The following is a 22979-nucleotide window of genomic DNA, read 5'->3' on the forward strand; positions in this document are numbered from 1 at the left end:
AAAGCTTAAATAAAGGAACGTTGACCAATCCCTTTTATGCAAATTATTTTAATTGCAAGGTTTTTTTAGATGTTTATAAACAATATTCTGAAATATCCTGAAGGACAATGGGTAAGAATAAACATAAGTATTCAATATTATGAGTGGCACAGCAGACAAGAACAATATATCAAATGGAATTTCTCCAAAGTTCCTTAATTTTCTTGTGTTTGTTTCTTTTATACATCTTTCATTAATTATATTTACTTGCAAATTTAAGAAAAAAGAAGGTTAACTTTTCCCTGAACTTGTCAGTAAAAAGTATGGTAATGTTTTGGATTATCATTAACAGCAGTGGTGGATAAACAAGTCATCTCCTTATGACAAGTGAATATCATGCCCCCTCCCCTCCATCATGCTATGCTGGGCAACTCTTTGCCCCATGATACTCCAGACAGCTGCTGCCTATCTTTTGAAACCAAGGCAATGGGGCATTTCCAGCTCCTCATCCCTGAAACCACAGAGGGAGCCTTGATGATCCCTGAATTGCCATCTGGATGATGGGCCCCTAGTCTTGAAGAACAGTGTGCATTCACAGCCAAATAGATGCATGGTCCTGTCCTGTGGGATCTAAGAAATCTAAAATGTTTTCATCATTTCATTCCATCAACATTTCCTTCAGGTGAAACCAGCAGTGTTTCTGTTAGAGTAACTGATTAGGTTACTCTAGGTCTGTGAATCACACAGACACTGATCTTATCAAAGGACAGTTTCTCCATTACCTGGTTATTCTCTGCTACATGAATCAACTGAGAATTTTCCAAACCTTTAAGTGTTGATTAATTTGTGCATAACAAATTTCTTTCTTTCTTACATTTTACGATAATCATTTAAAAAGAACCAAGCTCCCCCTTTAACATTTTGCTCAGAAATCCCCTGCAGTTAAATATCCAATTTTGGTGATTCCTAGTTTTACCCTCCACAAAACACTAGAACACAATACAATTCAGTCAAGTTTTTTTTTTCCCATTTTTTAACAATGATCACCTTCTCACCATTGTTCAAAAACATGTTCTTTTTTTTTCCCAAGACCTTAAAAGAATGGGCTTTAACATTTGTATTTCTACTAACATCCTGTTCATGATTGTCTATGGACTCTCTAGGAAGATGGGGACTCTCTCTCCAGCTCTCTCCCTTTCTTCTTGACCTCTTACCAGAACTGTATTCAGCAGTCCCTTCAAAGTACTCTTGGTTTCTTTTAGCATGCACGGCACAATTCTTCAAGCTTCTCCCCAGTATCTAGTTCCAAAGCTACTTCCACATTTTTAGCTATTTGTTATCAGTAACAATTTTCTTTTTTCTCGGTGTGGTCAGGTTGCCATAACAAAATACCTTAGACTGGGTGGCCTAAACAACAGAAATGTATTTCTCACAGTTGTAGAGGCTGGAATTTTGAGAGTCATACTTTAGCATGCCAGCATGGTCAGGTTTTAATGAGTACCTTCTACCCAATTAGATCCTAAAGACTCCATCTCCAAATACCATTTCTTTGGGGGTAAGGGCTTCGACTTATTAATTTGGAGGGAACACAAGGATTCAGTCCATAGCACTCTCCATAAATCTACACAGCAATTAAAGCACAACAGAGAAATTAATCTTTATCATAAAGTCATTTTTACAGTGAAATTACTGCTGTTTATGTCCTTATATTACTACTCCTAAAGGAAAATTAAAATAGTTAACTGAATTATAAACTATTATTATTAGGCACTGTTTTGTAGATAATGACACAATAGTATCACTCTGTTATTCACCTCATACTTTACTAATCTTCTCATGATATACACTATTAATACTGAATATTTAGTCAGAAATTATTTACTGACCACCAGTGCCAGACATTATTCAAGATGCAAAGTAATATAATAAAGACCAAATATTTCTGTATCCGCCCAAGAAGTATTTTCACCTAGAAGCTAATACACATGTTTACTATCCTCAAGGAATAAGTGAAGATCAAAAACTTGCAGAAAAAAATAAAAACATTCAGTAAAGAAATATAATATATCCAAATGTAAGATTCAACTTCTCTGGAAAAATGAAGAAACCAATACTAAGAATGAAGAGAAAATCTTAAAAGCAGTCAGAAAAGAAGACATTATGTATAGAGGAACAAAGATTAGGATTGCAGCAGCTTTCACATCTGAAACATTGCAAACTAAAAGACAGAGGAGCAACATCTTGAAAGTATGAAAAAAACTAAAGCTGGATGAAGAAACAGATCACCTAATCATATATGGGGAAAGGTAAGTGTGCCCAAAGAAAGGCAATGCCAAAGAATGTTCAAACTACCGCACAATTACACTTATCTCACAGGCTAGGAAAGTCATGCTCAAAATTCTCCAAGCCAGGCTTCAACAGTACATGAACCAAGAACTTCCAGATGTTCAAACTGGATTTAGAAAAGGCAGAGGAACCAGGGATCAAATTGTCAACATCCATTGGATCATTGAAAAAGGAAGAGTTCCAGAAAAGCATCTACTTCTGCCCTCTTGACCATGCTAAAACCTTTGACAGTGTAGATCACAACAAGTTGTGGTCAATTCTTAAAGAGATGGGAACAAAGACCACCTGACCTGCCTCCTGAGAAATCTGTATGCAGGTCAAGAAGCAACAGTTAGAACTGGATGTGGAACAACAGAAAGGCTCCAAATTGGGAAAGGAGTATGTCAAGGCTGTATATTGTCACCCTGCTTATTCAACTTATATGCAGAGTACATCATGCAAAATGCCAGGCTGGATATGAAGCGCAAGCTGGAATCAAGATTGCCAGGAGAAATATCAATAACCTCAGATATGCAGATGACAGCACACTATGGCAGAAAGCAAAGAACTAAAGAGCTTCTTGATGAAAGCGAAAGAGGAGAGTGAAAAAGCTGGCTTAAAACAACATTCAGAAAACTAAGATCATGGCATCCAGTACCATCATTTCATAGCAAATAGATGGGGAAACAATGGATACAGTGACAGACTTTACTTTCCTGGGCTCCAAAATCACTGCAGATGGTGACGATAGCAATGAAATTAAAAGACACTTGTTCCTTGGAAGAAAAGCTATCAACCTAGGTAGTATATTAAAAAGCAGAGACATTACTTTGCTGACAAAGGTCTAGTCAAAGCTATGGTTTTTCCAGGAGTCATGTATGGATGTGCGAGTTGGACTATAAAGAAAGCTGAGTACTCAAGAATTGATGCTTTTGAACCAAAATGTTGGAGAAGACTCTTGAGAGTCCCTTGGACTGTAAGGAGATCAAGCCAGTCAATCCTAAAGGAAATTGGTCCTGAATATTCAGTGGAAGGACTGATGCTAAAGCTGAAACTCCCAATTTTTGGCCAACTAAGGTGAAGAACTGACTCATTGGAAAAGACCCTGATGCTGGCAGAAGGAGAAGGGGACGACAGAGGATGAGATGGTTGGATGGCATCACTAACTCAATGGATATGAGTTTGGGTAAACTCTGGGAGTTGGTGATGGACAGGGAAACCTGGCTTGCTGCAGTCCATAGGGTTGCAAAGAGTCGGACACAACTGAGTGACTGAACCGAACTGAAAGAGTGATTTTTTAGGTCCATTTTTAATTTCTTTATAAAACATAATAATATATTGTACATTTTTATTCTTATCTTTCTTAGGGATCCAGAAAGTAAGTAAGTAAGGAAGCAAGTAAGTAACTCTGGCTATGTACAAAATACAAACGGGATATGTAAACGTGATCAAGAAAAAAACTGTAATTAATAAATTATTTACAATGTATAGAAACATTATTTAAAGCCAACTGAGAGTTTAAAATCTCTAAATAAAAATTTTAAAATGTATTATAAACATTAAAGGCAGATGTCATTAAATTATTTTAATCCCAAATTTTTTGTAAAAATCAGTAAACACATTGACAAGTACTATGAATCCACTTTGCATTATTTTACTCTATAAATTTAACCTTTTTAGCCCTGATTGTAAAAGAAGTTTGAAGCCAACAATCACTTTTTTAGAATAATCCATCATATACAAGTTTTAAAATTATTTACCAACAGAAATTTGGCAAATTTCCTACAGATATTTATAAATCAGTTCAGAAGAAGTTTAGAGTGAATTTTTAAATGAATGGCAGTTTCTTGCTTTGCAACCTGCTGCCCAGGCTCTTGCTTTAAAAATTAAATTACACTGTTATGACTAAAGAAAATCTACATGGTATGAATATTAAAAGCTGTAAAGTAGTTGGCTCTGAATTTCATTTTTATTGTTATGAGTACATTTAATATCAAATTTTCCTGGAATTCTTTCAAGGTTAAAAGAAAAAAAAGAAACCTCAAATTGATTAAAACATGGTTCACATTCATGTAATTCATATATCACTTTAAAATCCTGTTCACTAAGAGATCAGAGATGATGCTGAAGTAATGACGACTAATCATTAGATTTAATTCTGTACAGAAGGGAAAACCAGGTGAAGTTAAAATAGTTCTTTTCCTGTGAATGCATATAAAACACATTTCTTTTTACTCTCAAAACTTTTGTGTGCTTTTTGAATATATAATTCAAGATGGTAATCCCGAGACAATGCCAGACAATTTTAGATCCTGCATTAACTCCTCCACATTGCTAAATACTCTAAAGTAGCTGCTAACAATTGGAACTTCATTGCTTGCCATATAAACGAAATTTCAAAACTCCTCCTGGGAGAACTCGGTTCATTTCTGACACTCTTCTGGATCTAATTAGTGTCTACTGTAAATGTTCTCTGTTTAAATCTCCCAATTCTAAGACATCTTCTGATATTCTTCCTCACTGTATTTTAGGACAGTAATTTGCAAAGGGCTCTTTGCTTTTGTGGATCAGTACTAAGCATAGACAAGAAAACAAACCAGTACACAAACTGAGACATTTCACAGGAGAAGTCATGTGACATGTGTTTAAGAGGCTATACGTTTAAAATTTACTAAGAAATAGCAATGTTAGTGTCTTCTGAAATTCCCTAACTTGAGATATAAGTGCTTATCACTATTTTCCTTTTTTTTTTTTAACAATATTCACTCATATCTAACACTTATAAAAAAAATCCTTTGCCCTTCCACTAGCTACATTTTGAGACCACGTTATATGACAAACATTATAGGAATGGGCTTCCCAGGTGGCACACTGGTAAAAGAATCTGTCTGCTAATGCAGGAGATACAAGAATCACAGGTTTGATCTCTGGCTTGGGAAGATCCCCTCCAGAAGGAAATGGCAACCCACTCCAATTTTCTTGCCTAGAAAATTCCATAGACAGAGGTGCCTGGTGGGCCACAGTCCATGGAGTCGCAGAGTTAGACACAACTGAGGTTGATCTTTATAGCAATTAGAAAGTAAAAATAAGTAGGACATGGTCCCTGCCTTCAAGGAATTTACCATCTTTGAGAGTAAGAGAGAAGGATTTGTGGCTCTACAGATGGGGAATGAACCATATAAAAGAGGTAGATACCCTTGAAAGAGAGAGGATGATGCACAGAACGGCTGTTTTGTTCACAGGAAAAGCTCCAGAGTGTATGTAAACAATCACTTTCTTAATGGGCAAGGGCTAAAGGTGAGGATGGACAAAGGTTTCAGGTAGAAGGGCAGAGCACTTGTGGTACATGTTGATTAGGGGCATGCAGCTCCTAGCTACACTGCTAATCGCCATCTGGGAGCCATCCACTGGCTCTCCTTGAGGGCCTAGACTAGTATGCAACACCCTTTATTAGCAATGGAGGAAGCTCTAAGAAGAGCTTTAGCATTTGATAATGTGGCAAACTCTTCAGAATGGATTATATATGAGAAAATCTTGACATAAAAGATCCAGAAATACCAGGTCTAGGGAACAACAACAAAAAAGGACCTGAATGTCTTGCAATGCTAAAAGTAAGGTCTGGTGACACTAGTGGTAAAAAACAAACAAACAAAAAACCCACCTGCCAACACAAGAGACATGAGACACGAGTTTGATCCCTGGGTCAGGAAGATCCCCTGGAGGACCTCATGGTAACCGATCCCATGATTCTTGTCTGGAGAATGCCATGGACAGAGAAGTCTGGTGGGCTATAGTCCATAGGGTCACAAAGTGTGGGACGTGACTGAAGTGATTTAGCACTGAAGAGTAAGGTCAAAATAAAGGCTGTTGTTGTTGAGTTGCTAAGTCGTGTCTGACTCTTTTGCGACCTCACTGACTATAGCACACCAGGCTTCCCTGTCCTCCAGTTATCTCGGGGAGTTTGCTCAAACTCATAGCCATTGAGACTGTGACACCATCCAAACATCTTCGCCCCTGCCCTCAATCTTTCCCAGCATCAAAATGTTTTCCAGTGAGTCAGCTCTTTGAATCAGGTGGCCAAAGTATTGGCGCTTCAGCTTCACCATCAGTCCTTCTATGAATAATCAGGGTTGATTTCCTTTAGGTCTGACTAATTTGATCTCCTTGCTGTCCAATGGACTCACTCTCAAGAGTCTTCTCCAGTACTACAATAAGAAAGCATCAATTCTTCAGAGCTAAGTCTTCTTTATGGTCCAAATCTCACAATCGTACATGACTACTGGAAAAACCATAGCTTTGACTAGACGGACCTTTGTTGGAAAAGTGCTATCTCTGCTTTTTAATATGCTGTTTAGGCTTTTTGTCATAGCTTTTCTTCCAAGGAGCAAGCATCTTTTAATTTCATGGTAGCAGGCACCATCTGTAGGGATTTTGGAGCACAGGAAAATAAAATCTGTCACTGTTTCCACTTTTCCCCCATCTTTTTCCCATGAAGTGATGGGACCAGATACCATGATCTTAGTTTTCTGAATGTTGAGTTTTAAGCCAGCTTTTTCATTCTCATCTTTCACCTTCATCAAGAGGCTCTTTAGTTCCACTTTACTTTCTGTCATTATAGTGGTATCATCTGCATATCTGAGATTGTTGATATTTCTCCCAGCAATCTTGATTCCAGCTGTGATTCATCCAGCCCAGCATTTCACATGATGTATTCTGCATGTAAGTTAAATAAACAGGGTGACAATATACAGCCTTGATGTATTCTTTTCCTAATATTGAAGCAGTCTGTTGTTCCTTGTCCAGTTCTAACTGTTGTTTCTTGACCTGTATACAGCTTTCTCAGGAGACTGGTGAGGTGTCTCGTTAAGAATTTTCCAGTTTGTTGTGATCCACAAAGTCAAAGGCTTAGCACAGTCAATGAAGCAGACATAGATGTTTTTCTGGAATTCTCTTGATTTCTCTGTGATCAAATGGATTTTGGCAATTTGATCTCTGGTTTTTCTGCATCTTCTAAAACCAGCTTGTACATCTGGAGGTTCTCAATTCAAACACTGCTGAAACCTAGCTTGAAGGATTTTGAGCCTCATGATGCTGGCATGTGGAATGAACACAACTATACATTAGTTTGAACATTCTTTGATACTGCCCTTCTTTCGGATTGGAATGAAAACTGACATTTTCCAGTCTTGTGACCACTGCTGAGTGTTCCAAACTTATTGACATACTGAGTGCAGTACTTTAACAGCATCATGTTGTAGGATTTCCAATAGCTCAGCTGGAATTATATCACCTCCACTAGCTTTATTAGTAGTAATGCTTATTAAGGCACATTTGATTTCACACTCCAGGATGTCTGGCTATAGGTGAGTGACCACACCATCATCATCACTCACTGAGAGGCTACAATGAATCAAAAGGAAAAATGGGCATATACAGCCTATTCATACTGACAGTGAAAGCTATGAAATTTGAAATTTACTGACACTCTCTATTCTAAGAGGATTTTAAAGAAACCTATTCAGAAGTCATTTTCAGAGCTGAGCACTATTCAGTAAGTATCTGGTCAGTAATTATGGCAATATTGTGATATCACAAAACTCAGTACAGGGACTGAGTATCAGCCTGGGAGGGGGTACCAACACTCATCCCCTCCAGAATGAGGATAACCACAGGTCCTTTTTTGTGTCCTTTCAATGAAAAGAGAGAAAACTCCAGAGATGGAGATGTAGTGGAAACCTCAAACAATCTGAGCTATCCCAGTGGCATGATGAGTATCTCAATATACTTCTATAAGTGCCTATAAAATTCTGAGCTAAATTTTGGCAGGCATATATCAGTCTGTTCTGACAATTAGATTGAGATTTTTCATGAAAGCTTCATCCAATGATCAATGAAGCATTTCTCTCCCTGGATTTTCTTCATTATCTTATGCTCTTAATGGGAGATCAGTTACTTTTCTCTAAAATGAGATAATCACAATAAATTATGCTAAAAGAAGCATTTATAAAGATAAAACTCCATATCAAAATGGACATTATTACAATAGAATAAACATGGCTTTCCTATATGTGGACCTACAAGTAACCTAGTTTTAGTTTCATTTTGAATGTTAGATTTTGAAGTTCTTTGTACAAGTTCTACTTAATATTTCCCCCCTTTTAAAAATCACAATAAACTATTTCTCCCTTTTATTTTCATTGCCCTCAAAAGAATTTAGCTTTTTAGATCTGCTGTTTCCATGATTTCACCAAACACTTTGATATCCTTATCCTAACTGTGAGTGAGTGTGTGTGGGATCCAATCACTGAGTTAGCATTATCTTTGGCAAAACTGTCTGAATTCCTTTGAAAGACTAGAATAAAACAGCTTAACTGCTCAATTAATCCTATTAAAGTCTAGGACAGACAGAAGGGATCTTGACTGGAATTCATAAAATATATATTGTGTTAAGATTCAGTTGATTTCTATAGACAAAGCAACAATATAAAACTTTATATCTCAGTTTCAAATTTTTTTGCCTGTCAATAGGGTATTTAGCTTGAAAAGGATTTTTTCATTTAAATGTCTTGCTTTAATGTTATCTGTTTTGATTTTTTGACATGTATGGCAAATAGTTTTTATCTTTATGTTAAATTCTAATAACCAAGGATTTACAAAAGTGCACAGATTTCTTCAAGAAAATTACAGATACCAAGAGAACATTTCATGCAAAGATGGGCACAATAAAGGACAGAAATGGTATGGACCTAACAGAAGCAGAAGATATTAAGAAGAGGTGGCAAGAATACACAGTAGAACTATATAAAAATTCTTCACAATCCAGATAATCAAAATGGTGTGATCACTCACCTACAGCCAACATTCTGGAATGCAAAGTCAAGTGGGCATTAGGAAGCATCACAACAAACAAAGCTAGTGGAGGTGATGGAATTCCAGTTGAGCTATTTCAAATCCTAAAAGATGATGCTGTGAAAGTGCTGCACTCAATATGCCAGCAAATTTGGAAAACTCAGCAGTGGCCACAGGACTGGAAAAGGTCAGTTTTCATTCCAATCCCAAAGAAAGGCAATGCCAAAGAATTCTCAAACTACCGCACAATTGTACTCATCTCACACGTTAGTAAAGTAATGCTCAATATTCTCCAAGCCAGGCTTCAACAGTACGTGAATGTGAACTTCCAGATACAGAAGCTGGATTTAGAAAAGGCAGAGGAAGCAGAGATCAAATTGCCAATGTCCACTGGATCATCGAAAAAGCAAGAGAATTCCAGTAAAACATCTAATTCTGCCTCACTGACTATGCTAAAGCCTTTGACTGTGTGGATCACAACAAACTGTGGAAAATTCTTAAAGATGTGGGAATACTAGACCACCTTACTTGCATCCTGAGAAATCTGTATGCAGGTCAAGAAGCAACGGTTAGAACTGGACATGGAACAACAGACTGGTTCCAAATCGGGAAAGGAGTAGGTCAAGGCTGTATATTGTCACCCTGCTTATTTAACTTATATGCAGAGTACATCATGAGAAATGCAGGGCTGGAAGAAGCACAAGCTGGAATCAAGATTGCCAGGAGAAATATCAATAACCTCGGATATGCAGATGACACCACTCTTATGGCAGAAAGTGAAGAGGAACTAAAGAGCCTCTTGATGAAAGTGAAAGAGGAGAGTGAAAAAGTTGGCTTAAAACTCAACATTCAGAAAACTAGATCATGGCATCTGGTTCCATCACTTCACAGTAAATAGATGGGGAAACAATGGAAACAGTGACAGACTTGATTTTTAGGGGCTCCAAACTCCAATACTTTGGCCACCTCATGAGAAGAGTTGACTTGTTGGAAAAGACTCTGATGCTGGGAGGGACTAGGGGCAAGAGGACAAGGGGACAGCAGAGGATGAGATGGCTGGATGGCATCACCGACTCAATGGATGTGCGTTTGAGTGAACTCTGGGAGTTGGTGATGGACAGGGAGGCCCGGCGTGCTGCAATTCATGGGTCGCAAAGAGTCGGACATGACTGGGCGACTGAACTGAACTGAACTGAACTGAAAATCCCTGCAGGTGGTGACTGCAGTCGTGAAATTAAAGACACTTCCTCCTTGGAAGAAAAGTTATGACCAACCTAGACAGCATACTAAAAAGCAGAGACATTACTTTGCCAACAAAGGTCTGTCTAGTCAAAGCTGTGGTTTTTCCATTAGTCATGTTTGGATATGAGAATTGCACTATAAAGAAAGCTGAGCACTAAAGAATTGATGCTTTTGAACCGAAGTGTTGGAGAAGACTCTTGAGAATCCCTTGGACAGCAAGGAGATACAACCAGTCTATCCTAAAGGAAATCAGTCCTGAATATTCATTGAAGGACTGATGCTAAAACTGAAGCTCCAATACTTTGACCACCTGATGGGAAGAACTGACTCATTTGAAAAGACCCTGATGCTGGGAATGATTGAAAGCGGGAGGAGAAGGGGATAACAGAGGATGAGATGGTTGGATGGCATCACTGACTTTAGGGACGTGAGTTTGAGTAAGCTCCAGGAGTTGGTGATGGACAGGGAAGCCTGGCACTGCAGTCCATGGGGTTGCAAAGAGTCGGACATGACTGAGTGACTGAACTGAACTGAACTGAATAGATTTTCCATTTTAATCATTTTATATACAGTTTTAAGACAAAGAGAAACAATTCCTTTTACCAGCTCTTTGCATCAGTCCTAGAAGAAACTTCTCATATCTTTTTACATGATGTCTACAGCATCTTACAGTGTTAATGGCTTCATTAAGAGCACATTGATAGAAAATCTAGTCCTCCAAAACATATCCTTCAAATATTTCCATTGTAAAATCATGCTTTCCTTACTATTAGAGGCATTACTGTTACTGTTAGAGGCTCTGTACTTGCCTAGGAGTAGTACTGTTTGACCACAGCAAATCATGCATTCTGTCTCTGTGACTACAATCAAAACAACCTATTTTTAACTTTAGTGGAACCATGGTAATCTGCTGGTGACCCTCCTATCAGCTTTCTACCATTCTTTCTTATCCAGCTGCCAAAATATTTCTACTGAGAAATCTCTATCTTCAACACCACCTTGATGATTTGAACTTTACCCTAGTCATGTAATCCTGGAAAATAACAAAGGTTAAGGAAATCCCCCACCTTTTGTGTCTGGTAATGGCTTGCTACAAAGAACCACCCTTTCCCACATTACTTAGATAAGATTCAGAGCACTCTCCTGTTTACCCAGAACAGGGTCAGACTTAAACATTCCATATTCCCATTGTTTGCTTCATTAATGATTGATTGAAATTAAAAGACACTTTCTCCTGGGAAGAAAAGCTGTGACAAATCCAAAAAGCATATTAAAAAGCAGAGACATCACTTTGCCAATAAAGGTCTCTATGGTTAAAGCTATGGTGCTATGGTTTTTCCAGTAGTCATGGGATGTGAGAGTTGGACCATAAAGAAGGCTGAGCATTGTAGAATTGATGCTTTTGATCTGTGGTGTTGGAGAAGACTCTTGAAAGTCCCTTGGACAGCATGGAGATTAAACCAGTCAATCCTAAAGGAAATCAGTCCTGAATATTCATTTGAAGGACTGATGCTGAAGCTGAAACTTCAATACTTTGGCCACCTGATGTGAAGAGCCAACTCACTGGAAAAGACCCTGATTCTATGAAAGACTGAGGGCAGGAGGAGAAGGGGACAACAGAGGATGAGAAGGTTGGAGGGCATCAATGATTCAATGGACATGAGCTGAGCAAACTCTGGGAGGTGGTGAACAACAGGGAAGTTTGGCATGCAGCAGTCCCTAGGGTCACAAAGTCACTCAGACATGACTGAGTGACTGAACAACAACACTGATTAGCTGAACTGTCTGTATTACTGACCAGTCTGGACAAAATACCTGCTATTTAGATGTGACCAAACTAGCTAAGCTTCTCTCCTTCCACAAGCTCCTGAACTTTGACCCACCCTCAGCCTTCCCGGTGGGCTTCTGTCTACAGGGTTGCACAGAGTCGGACACGACTGAAGCAACTTAGCAGCAACAGCAGCAGCAGCAGCCTTCCTTCAGAGTCTCTGCTAAGAGGAGAACCTCAGAGTAAAACATTCTCTGGTCTACTGTCTCTAAATGTACCATCCTCACACATCCTACATTTCTACCAACATCCTATTCTTTCCAGTCTTGCTTACTCTTCCTTATAAGAGAACAGCCCTTTTCTGTCTAGCCTTTGAAATGCTTACAGATCCTATACTTGGCATATTCTTCCTACCGCAATCACCTACTCCCATTATTGCAGGAATCTTATCAAATAAGGTTTCTCTTCTCAATCTAAATTTGAATTTATTTTTTATTTGACACTCCATTTGACCATATTTAGAAAGCTCTGGTAACTAACATCTACCTACTTCATTGAATTAATTTGCAAATTTTCCTTTGACTAAATCTAATCATTCTCACATTCTCACATTCATGGGTATCTTCATTTCACCATCAAATAAATTGCAAAAAGATATCCTAGAAAAGTAAATGAATCTGGCTTGTAAAATTTTCATTATTTTTGTATCCCTAGCATCAAGTTCATATCTACAGTAAATATCAGTTAAATTACAAAGTGAATTAACAAATTTGATTATACCTTATTATAAAGCTAATTAACAAATTGTTTTAAAAAACAATATACATTTTATTGTAATACAAGTATATATCTTAGTTCCCAAAATCTGTTGAAAATGTGCAATAAAGAAAAATCTTGAATTACTTTGAAGATATTTCCAAAGTTAGGAAAATTTCTAAAATTGTTCAGTAGTCCAATTAACAAAGCTATACTCTTACCTTATTACATATATAGTACAGAGTTATGACAAAAAATGCAAATAAATACAATGCACTTCATCATCAAAGAAGACATTATAAACAAGCCTATTATGATAATAGCCATAATCATTCTCTGACATAAAATATATTTTCTGTGTTAGATAAAAAGAAATCAATTTAAAAAATACATCTGGTGAAACAATATAAATTAATGAATAATTTGATAAAGCCATGTATATTTTCAGGCTTCCCTGGTAGATCAGACAGTAAAGAATCTGCCTGCAATGCTGGGTTTGATCCCTGGGTTGGGAAGATCCCCTGGAAGAGGGCATGGCAACCCATTCCAGTATTCTTGCCTGGAGAATCCCATGGACAAAGGATCCTGGGGGGCTACAGTCCATGGGGTTGCAAAGAGTTGGACACGACTAAGCAACTTTCACTTTGACTTTCATGTATATTTTCAGACTGAAGTCCAGCAGACACTGTGATTTTATTCAGTAGCAAAAAATGAAGAAAAAAAGTTTACTCTAATAAGGCAAATATTCTTTTTAGGTTAAAGTTTTCATACAAACAAAATTTTTAGAATAGGAAGAAATGAAGATAGTATCTACCTAAAGACAAGGGGGAAATACTTGTAAATGAGAAAAGAGTAACAAGTCATTAATAAGTGAACCATATGGAATATATTAGCATGAAAATATAATGCCTGAAATTATAAAATGTCATAAAAATAATTTGCAGAATTGGTAAAATTAATGGATGAATTATTGATCACAAAGATTAAATAGAGAAACTCTCCTAGAGAACTACAAAAAAGAGTATAGAGATATATCAAAGAAATACTGAGAGATTTAGAGCATAGAAATAAAAGTGCCAAAATTTAGATACTGGGAATACCAGAAAGAGAGAAACATAAAAGGAGAGATCAAGATACATTTAAAAAATTATGAAGTGAATTTTCACAGAATTAAAACTGATTATGAAAAATATCAAATAGAAAGTTTCAAATTTAGGCATATTACACTAAAATTTAGAATAGTAAATTGCAAGACAATATACAACACACACAGGCAGAAATAGATTACCTACATAGCAACAAGCACCAAATTAATAATAACCTTCCTAACTGTAATGCAGGAGGCAAAAAAGACAAGTAACCAATATTTTCAATGTATTCTGAAAAAAAAAAGAACTTTGAATTTCAACTGTTATAAGAAGTAACTTTACTATAGTCATTGATTAGCTCTAGTAATTTTCTGGTGGAGTCTAGGGTTTTCTATGTAGAGGATCATGTCATCTGCAAACAGTGAGAGTTTTACTTCTTCTTTTCCAATCTGGATTCCTTTTATTTCTTTTTGTGCTCTGATTGCTGTGGCCAAAACTTCCAAAACTATGTTGAATAGTAGTGGTGAGAGTGGGCACCCTTGTCTTGTTCCTGATTTTAGGGGAAACGCTTTCAATTTTTCACCATTGAGGATAATGTTTGCTGTGGGTTTGTCATATATAGCTTTTATTATGTGGAGGTATGTTCCTTCTATTCCTGCTTTCTGGAGGGTTTTTATCATAAATGGATGTTGAATTTTGTCAGAGGCTTTCTCTGCATATGAGATAATCATATGGTTTTTATTTTTCAATTTGTTAATGTGGTGTATTACGTTGATTGATGCAAATATTGAAGACTCCTTGCATCTCTGAGATAAAGCCCACTTGGTCATGATGTATGACCTTTTTAATATGCTGTTGGATTCTGTTTGCTAGAATTTTGTTAAGGATTTTTGCATCTATGTTCATCGGTGATACTGGCCTGGAAGAGAAATTAAGGAAACAATTTCATTCACCATTGCAACGAAAAGAATAAAATACTTAGGAATATATCTACCTAAAGAAACAAAAGACCTATATATGAAACACTGGTGAAAGTAATCAAAAAGGACACAAATAGATGGAGAAATATATCGTGTGCATGGATCGGAAGAATCAATATAGTGAAAATGAGTATACTACCCAAAGCAATCTACAGATTCAATGCAATCCCTATCAAGCTACCAACAGATTTTTCACAGAACTAGAACAAATAATTTCACAATTTGTATAGAAATACAAAAAACCTCTAATAGCCAAAGCAATCTTGAGAAAGAAGAATGGAACTGGAGGAATCAACCTGCCTGACTTCAGGCTCTACTACAAAGCCACAGTCATCAAGACAGTATGGTACTGGCACAAAGAAATATAGATCAATGGAACAAAATAGAGGCCCAGAGATAAATCCATGCACCTATGGACACCTTATCTTCGACAAGGGAGGCAAGAATACACAATGGAGAAAAGACAATGTCTTTAACAAGTGGTGCTGGGGAAACTGACCAACCACTTGTAAAAGAATGAAACTAGAACACTTTCTAACACCATACACAAAAATAAACTCAAAATGGATTAAAGATCTAAATGTAAGACCAGAAACTATAAAACTCTTAGAGGAAAAATAGGCAAAACAGTCTCCGACATAAATCAGAACAGGATCCTCTATAACCCACCTCCCAGATTATTGGAAATAAAAGCAAAAATAAACAAATGGGATCTAATTAAAATTAAAAGTGTTTGCACAACAAAGGAAACTATAAGCCAGGTGAAAAGATAGCCTTCAGAATTGGAGAAAATAATAGCATATGAAGCAACTGACAAAGAATTAATCTCAAAAATATATAAGCAACTCCTGCAGCTCAATTCCAGAAAAATAAACGACCCAACCAAAAAATGGGCCAAAGACCTAAACAGACATTTCTCCAAAGAAGACATACAGATGGCTAACAAACACATGAAAATATGTTCAACATCACTCATTATGAGAGAAATGCAAATCAAAACCACAATGAGGTACCATTTCACGCCAGTCAGAATGGCTGCGATCCAAAAGTCTACAAGCAATAAATGCTGGAGAGGGTGTGGAGAAAAGGGAACGCTCTTACACTGTTGGTGGGAATGCAAACTAGTACAGCCACTATGGAGAACAGTGTGGAGATTCCTTAAAAAACTGGAAATAGAAATGCCTTATGACCCAGCAATCCCACTGCTGGGCATACACACTGAGGAAACCAGAATTGAAAGAGACACGTGTACCCCAATGTTCATCGCAGCACTGTTTACAATAGCCAGGACATGGAAGCAACCTAGATGTCTGTCAGCAGACAAATGGATAAGAAAGTTGTGGTACATACACACAGTGGAGTATTACCCAGCCATTAAAAAGAATACATTTGAATCAGTTCTAATGAGGTGGATGAAACTGGAGCCTATTATACAGAGTGAAGTAAGTCAGAAAGAAAAACACCAACACAGTATATTAACGCATATATATGGAATTTAGAAAGATGGTAACAATAACCCTGTATGCAAGACAGCAAAAGAGATACAGATGTATAGAACAGTCTTTTGGACTCTGTGGGAGAGGGCGAGGGTAGGATGGTTTGGGTGAATGGCATTGAAACATGTTTAATATCACATGTGAAACAAATCGCCAGCCCAGGTTCAATGCATGATACAGGGTTCTCAGGGCTGGTGCACTGGGATGACCCAGAGGGATGGGATGGGGAGGGAGGTGGGAGGGGGTTCAGGATGGGGGACACATGTACACCCGTGGCAGATTCATGTTAATGTATGGCAAAACCAATACAATATTGTAAAGTAATTAGCTTCCAATTAAAATAAATAAATTTATATTAAAAATAAATAAATAAAATATTTCTATAAAAAGAAGTAACTATAATATAATATAATGTGGGAGTAATAACTACTTGAAGACAAACAATGCCTCAGAATTGTTACCACTGAAAAAATTTATTTTGGTTTAAGAAAGTACTAAAAATATTCTTGGGAATAGTAAAATAAGAAAAAAAACAAATCCAAGTTTTGTAAGGAAAGAGACACTAATTTTACATTTTATTGTAAGAACAATAATAGCTAAAGTAGGACTAGAAAAGAAGAAAAATAGAGATAGATGCATACATTATAAATGAAACCTATATATATGTATATATATGTAACAGTGTGTATGTAAGCTTTTGAACAACCATTAATTCTTATTTTGAACATGTTTTGTCAGAAAATAGAAAACAAAAGCTGTCTAGTTAATTTATTAACATGTATTAATATAATTTTATTCCAAAACAGAAACTAATTAAAAAATAAGAATATGCCCATTTATATGTGAAACAGATGCAAAACTCATAATAAAATGTTAGCTATTGAAGTGGGAAAAGGGGTAAAGAACGAGCATAAAAAGGACAGACTCAGAGGGAAGATGGTGACTCTGAACAGCCCTAATGACTGTGACTATTTCAGTACCTGCACCTGCGATCAATATATTCATCTTTGCACAAGGCTGACACTCTCATGCCATTCTTCATTCAGTCGCCCAGGGTACAGGGAGTTCTGTGGCACCCTTACGGGGTGACGTCAGAGCTGCTGCCCTCAGTACAGGAAAATGCAGAAGTTCATTTCAGGCTAGAAAACAATGCCTTCCATTCAATGGAGACATCTAGACTGGGACCTCCTAGTTACTCGGTGTTCCTTTTATCTCTTTTCCTTTGGTACCTCGTGGTAGCTGTTTCAGATACTTTCTATGCTCATCAAGTCATATGCTCGGCGATAACTTTGCCTCCTCCTTTACTGAGGTGACTGATGACAGCCTGTCCATATCCCCACATTTTTTTTTTTTTTCTATTATCTCCACTAGTCAACTGGACAATCATGATCACTCACTTTAAGGTTGAGATCCTACTAGACAGTCATCAATCTCTGCCTACTCCCTTCACCATCTCTCTTATCTCAGAGGAACAGGAACATCTCACTCCCTACACTTGTGCTCTTTGTTCTAATTTAATCGCGGTTCTTTCCAGTTCTTGAGAATCAGCATCATTATCATCCTCACTCCACCAAGAGATGAAAATCTTCAGAGTAAGGAATTTCTCTTTTAACTTTTGCCACAAAGTTTTTGAAATTCTGGCTACTTTTTTCACTGTGTTATGTCCTCAGACCTTTTGAAATATCTTCTGATTTATATTTCAAAGAGAGACCTGACTAGTCTAATTGATGGATGGATATTGAAAGTAAGAGAAAGAGAACTCAAGGACAACTACTTGCCTTTTTATTTTTAGCTGAGTAAATCATAGTGTCACTTATGAAAAAGGGGACACTTGGGGAAAGCAAAGGCTGGAAAGTGGAATCAAGAATTTTGTTTTGGATATGCTAGTTCTTAGACATCTATTAGACATCTAAGAAGAGAAATTGAGTGAATGCTTAGATATAGGAGTCTGCTACTGGCAGGCAGGGTAGAAACGGAAATGTAATTTGTGAAGTAATCAGTTTATAGATGATGAGATCAGCTAGGAAGTGGATATAAATAGAGAAATGATACTTGAGCCCATGGGCATGCCAAATTTTATAAACTAGGCAGAATAAGAATATTAAGCTTGGGGACGGCTAAGAAACAGCCACTGAAGTCAACATTAAAACCAAGAAATTGTGCAGTTCTGGCATCCAAATGAAGAATATTTTCAGTAAAAAAAAAAAAAAAAGATTAAGTAATACTGACATATCTACAAAGGGGAAGCTTGAGAAATAGCGATCAGTTTCAAAACATGGAGATTATGGGTGACTTTTGCATTGTAGTTTCAGGGACGAAGGGGCTAAGACAGCTTGATTGGTCCTGGTTCCTGACAGAACAAGTGAGGTAGTAAGACAGGAAGTGGAAAAACTCATGAAATTTCTTCTATAAAGGGAAGCAAGAAATAATGCAGGACTTAAGGGTGATGAACTCAAGGAACAGACATTTATTAAGTACTGTTGCAAGTGTATTTATGCTGATGAGAAAATAACTTTAGTAGCAGAAAATTGATGATACAGAAAAAGAGGGGATAAATAGAAGAACAAATTCCTTAAACAGGCAAAAAGGGATATGGTCAAATCCACAAGTGAAGTGACTTATTTAGATAAAAGGAAAGGTTATTCATTTATATTTGAAAGTAAGGTTGAGTCATTGGAACATATAAAAATACTTGGTAGTTCAGTAGATTGAGTGGTAAGGAAATATGGAATTTCTCTTCTAATTGCATATATTGTATCAGTTAAAATGCATGTCCTTAGCCCTGAATGAGGAAGTGAAGGGATGGAAGGATTAAAGAAGAGAAAAGAAGAAGAAAGGAAGGGTCAGAAAATAGTCATCTCAAAGACAAGAACAAATTTAAATTGAATTTCTGAGCAATTTTAATGACCTGATGAGGACTGCAATCTAAACACACATTCAGACTCTTCAACATAGTCATATGAGTTTGTGCACGTATTTGTGCACTTGACCTATTTAAGCACTGAAGAGTACAGAACTGGAACATAAAAAATCTTGGTCCATGAGAAGTGCAGAAGGTAGCACGAGAAAATACTTTTAAGTAAGGTGTGAGAAGTTTAAAAATATGTTGGGAAAAGCAGTGTCCTTGTAGTCCTTGGCATTTTTAATACCTAAAAAGGAGACTGGAACCATGTGATGTGAGTCCACCTCCTTATTTTGCACTTTTGTATCCTAGACACTGCTGTCAGGCACCACCTGGTAAGCTGACCCGGCTTTCAGATTAGTGACCTGGAGGTGAAAAGTCTCCTCATTTTGTGATTTCTCTGTAGAAACACACAGTTGTTTCTGGATCTGGTTATTGCTTTCCTTTCACTATTCTTAACATGTAAAAAGAGAAGTCACAAAAGCACAAGTTCCAGTTTTAATGACAACTAGAAAGAGAAGAAACGAGTCTGTCCAAGAATAACAAGAACAGTTGTCCCTAGCCTTCATGCACTTAGAAAGCTAAGTGTGCCTTTTAGAATATGTTAAATACTGTGTGTATGGACTTCCCGGGGGTGCAGTGGTAAAGAACCTGCCTGCCCGTGCCGGAGATGCAGGAGACATGGGTTCAGTCTCTGGGCCAGGAATATCCTCTGTAGTAGGAAATGGCAATCCACTCCAGGACTCTCACCTGGGAAATCCCCTTGACAGAGGAGCCTGGAGGGCCACCATCCATGAGGTTGCATAGAGTTGGACACGACTGAAGCAACTTAACACGCAGCATTATCTTTGATTTTAGGTTAAAACTTTAATTTACTGTATGTTATGACATATACGTCTATCATACATAGAAACTGAGTACTTCAATGGATTTGAAATGCCTTGATGCAATTTAAAATTTAGTCTTCTTCCTAGTACATGCTAGCAGGGACATCATCAAAGATAGAAGTAAACTGAGACAAGAGATAAGATGTACATATCCTTGATGTACCTTCTTTAACAAATGCCGAGCAAAGGACACTTTACAAACATTGTGTTTTCAGTCCTAGTATTAATACTGAGAATAATATTAATACAGAGATTAAGAAAGCTAAATTAAAATAATTTTTTTTAATTAAAGGAATATTGGCAAAGTGTAAACACTTTTGAAGTGCTGGATCCACTTAACTCATCTAATAGCATCCTTAGCAGATAATCATTATTTAAGGATAAAAATGCAGTATATGCACTATGACAAAGAAGCTATCTTGGGGGAAGTGAAATCAAAATGTTCTTCTAAAGAGAAACAAATCTGGAGTTTTCTTGTTTCCCAGTGCTTTTAGTTTCTATTAACATTCTGTTCTCATAATGCAAACCTTATGTGATAATATACAGCCCAGCTCATTCCCTTAACATTACACAAATGTGCTCACAGCAGTCCAACAAAAGTGACCAAATTGCAAGGAAAGTCTTTTATCGTTTCTATGCCAACCTTAGCCAGGTAAAGTAGAACAACAATGTATCTTTCCTCTGCAATGTATCATGTTTTTAAGATCATAAACTGTTTGAAGAAAATCAGTAGAAAACTAGTCTTTAAAAAATTTTAAATTCAGAAATCATCAACCAAAATAGAAAGTTAAGAGAAGATACCAGTGCTGCTTTTGTTTAAGCTAAAAAGAGTTACTATATTTCACAGTTTAAATGAGCACTTATACTCATTAACTAAAGGAGTGATTTACCATAAGTAGCTGTGAAAAGAAGAGAAGGGAAAAGCAAAGGAGAAAAGGAAAGATATAAGCATCTGAATGCAGAGTTCCAAAGAATAGCAAGAAGAGATAAGAAAGCTTTCCTTAGCAATCAATGCAAAGAAATAGAGGAAAATACCAGAATGTGAAAGACTAGAGATCTCTTCAAGAAAATTAGAGATACCAAGGGAACATTTCATGCAAAGATGGGCTCGATAAAGGACAGAAATGGTATGGACCTAACAGAAGCAGAAGATATTAAGAAGAGGTGGCAAAATTACACAGAAGTACTGTACAAAAAAGATCTTCACAACCCACATAATCAAGTGGTGTGATCACTCACCTACAGCCAGACATCCTGGAATGTGAAGTCAAGTGGGCCTTAAAAAGCATCACTACGAACAAAGCTAGTGGAGGTGATGGAATTCCAGTTGAGCTATTTCAAATCCTTAAAGATGATGTTGTGAAAGTGCTGCACTCAATATGCCAGCAAATTTGGAAAACTCAGCAGTGGCCACAGGACTGGAAAAGGTCAGTTTTCATTCCAATCCCAAAGAAAGGCAATGCCAAAGAATGCTCAAACTACTGCACAATTGTACTCATCTCACACGCTAGTAAAGTAATGCTCAAAATTCTCCAAGCCAGGCTTCAGCAATATGTGAACTGTGAACTTCCTGATGTTCAAGCTGGTTTTAGAAAAGGCAGAGGAACCAGAGACCAAATTGCCAACATCCACTGGATCATGGAAAAAGCAAGAGAGTTCCAGAAAAACATCTATTTCTGCTTTATTGACTATGCAAAAGCCTTTGACTGTGTGGATCACAATAAACTGTGGAAAATTCTGAAAGAGATGGGAATACCAGACCACCTGACCTCCCTCTTGAGAAATCTGTATGCAGGTCAAGAAGCAACAGTTAGAACTGGACATGGAACAACAGACTGGTGCCAAATAGGAAAAGCAGTTCCTCAAGGCTGTATATTGTCACCCTGCTTATTTAGCTTATATGCAGAGTACATCATGAGAAACGCTGGGCTGGAAGAAACACCAGCTGGAATCAAGATTGCCGGGAGAAATATCAATCACCTCAGATATGCAGATGACACCACCCTTATGGCAGAAAGTGAAGAGGAACTAAAAAGCCTCTTGATGAAAGTGAAAGAGGAGAGTGAAAAAGTTGGCTTAAAACTCAACATTCAGAAAACAAAGATCATGGCATCTGGTCCCATCACTTCATGGGAAATAGATGGGGAAACAGTGGAAACAGTGTCAGACTTTATTTTTTTGGGCTCCAAAATCACTGCAGATGGTGACTGCAGCCATGAAATTAAAAGACGCTTACTCCTTGGAAGACAATAGCTAGTAGGAATTTGGTATAAAACACAGAGAGCTCAGATTGATGCTCTATGATGACATAGCTGGGTGGGATAGGGGTTGGCGGTAGAAGTCCAAGCAGTAAGGGATATATGTATGCATGCAACTGATTTACTTCATTGTACAGCAGAAATTAACACAACATTACAATGTTACAATGATTACATTCTAATAAAAAAGAGATTCAGTATCAAAAAAAAAAAAGAAAAGTTATGACCAACCTAGGTAGTATACTGAAAAGCAGAGACATTACTTTGCCAACAAAGGTTCGTCTAGTCAAGGCTATGGTTTTTCGTGTGGTCATGTATGGATGTGAGAGTTGGACTGTGAAGAAGGCTGAGCGCTGAAGAATTGATGCTTTTGAACTGTGGTGTTGGAGAAGACTCTTGAGAGTCCCTTGGACTGCAAGGAGATCCAATCAGTCCATTCTGAAGGAGAT

General features: G+C 37.2%; 1 protein-coding gene across 2 annotated transcripts in view; it reads right to left on the minus strand.

Annotated features, from left to right (window-relative positions):
• GULP1 (GULP, engulfment adaptor PTB domain containing 1) overlaps window positions 1–22979 on the minus strand; it is a 329829-nt gene that overhangs the window by 126386 nt on the left and 180464 nt on the right. The gene's annotated exons all lie outside the window — the stretch shown is intronic.

The sequence above is a fragment of the Bison bison genome, unplaced genomic scaffold, assembly GCF_000754665.1.
Source record: "Bison bison bison isolate TAMUID 2011002044 unplaced genomic scaffold, Bison_UMD1.0 scf7180017864485, whole genome shotgun sequence".
Classification (NCBI taxonomy): domain Eukaryota; kingdom Metazoa; phylum Chordata; class Mammalia; order Artiodactyla; family Bovidae; genus Bison; species Bison bison.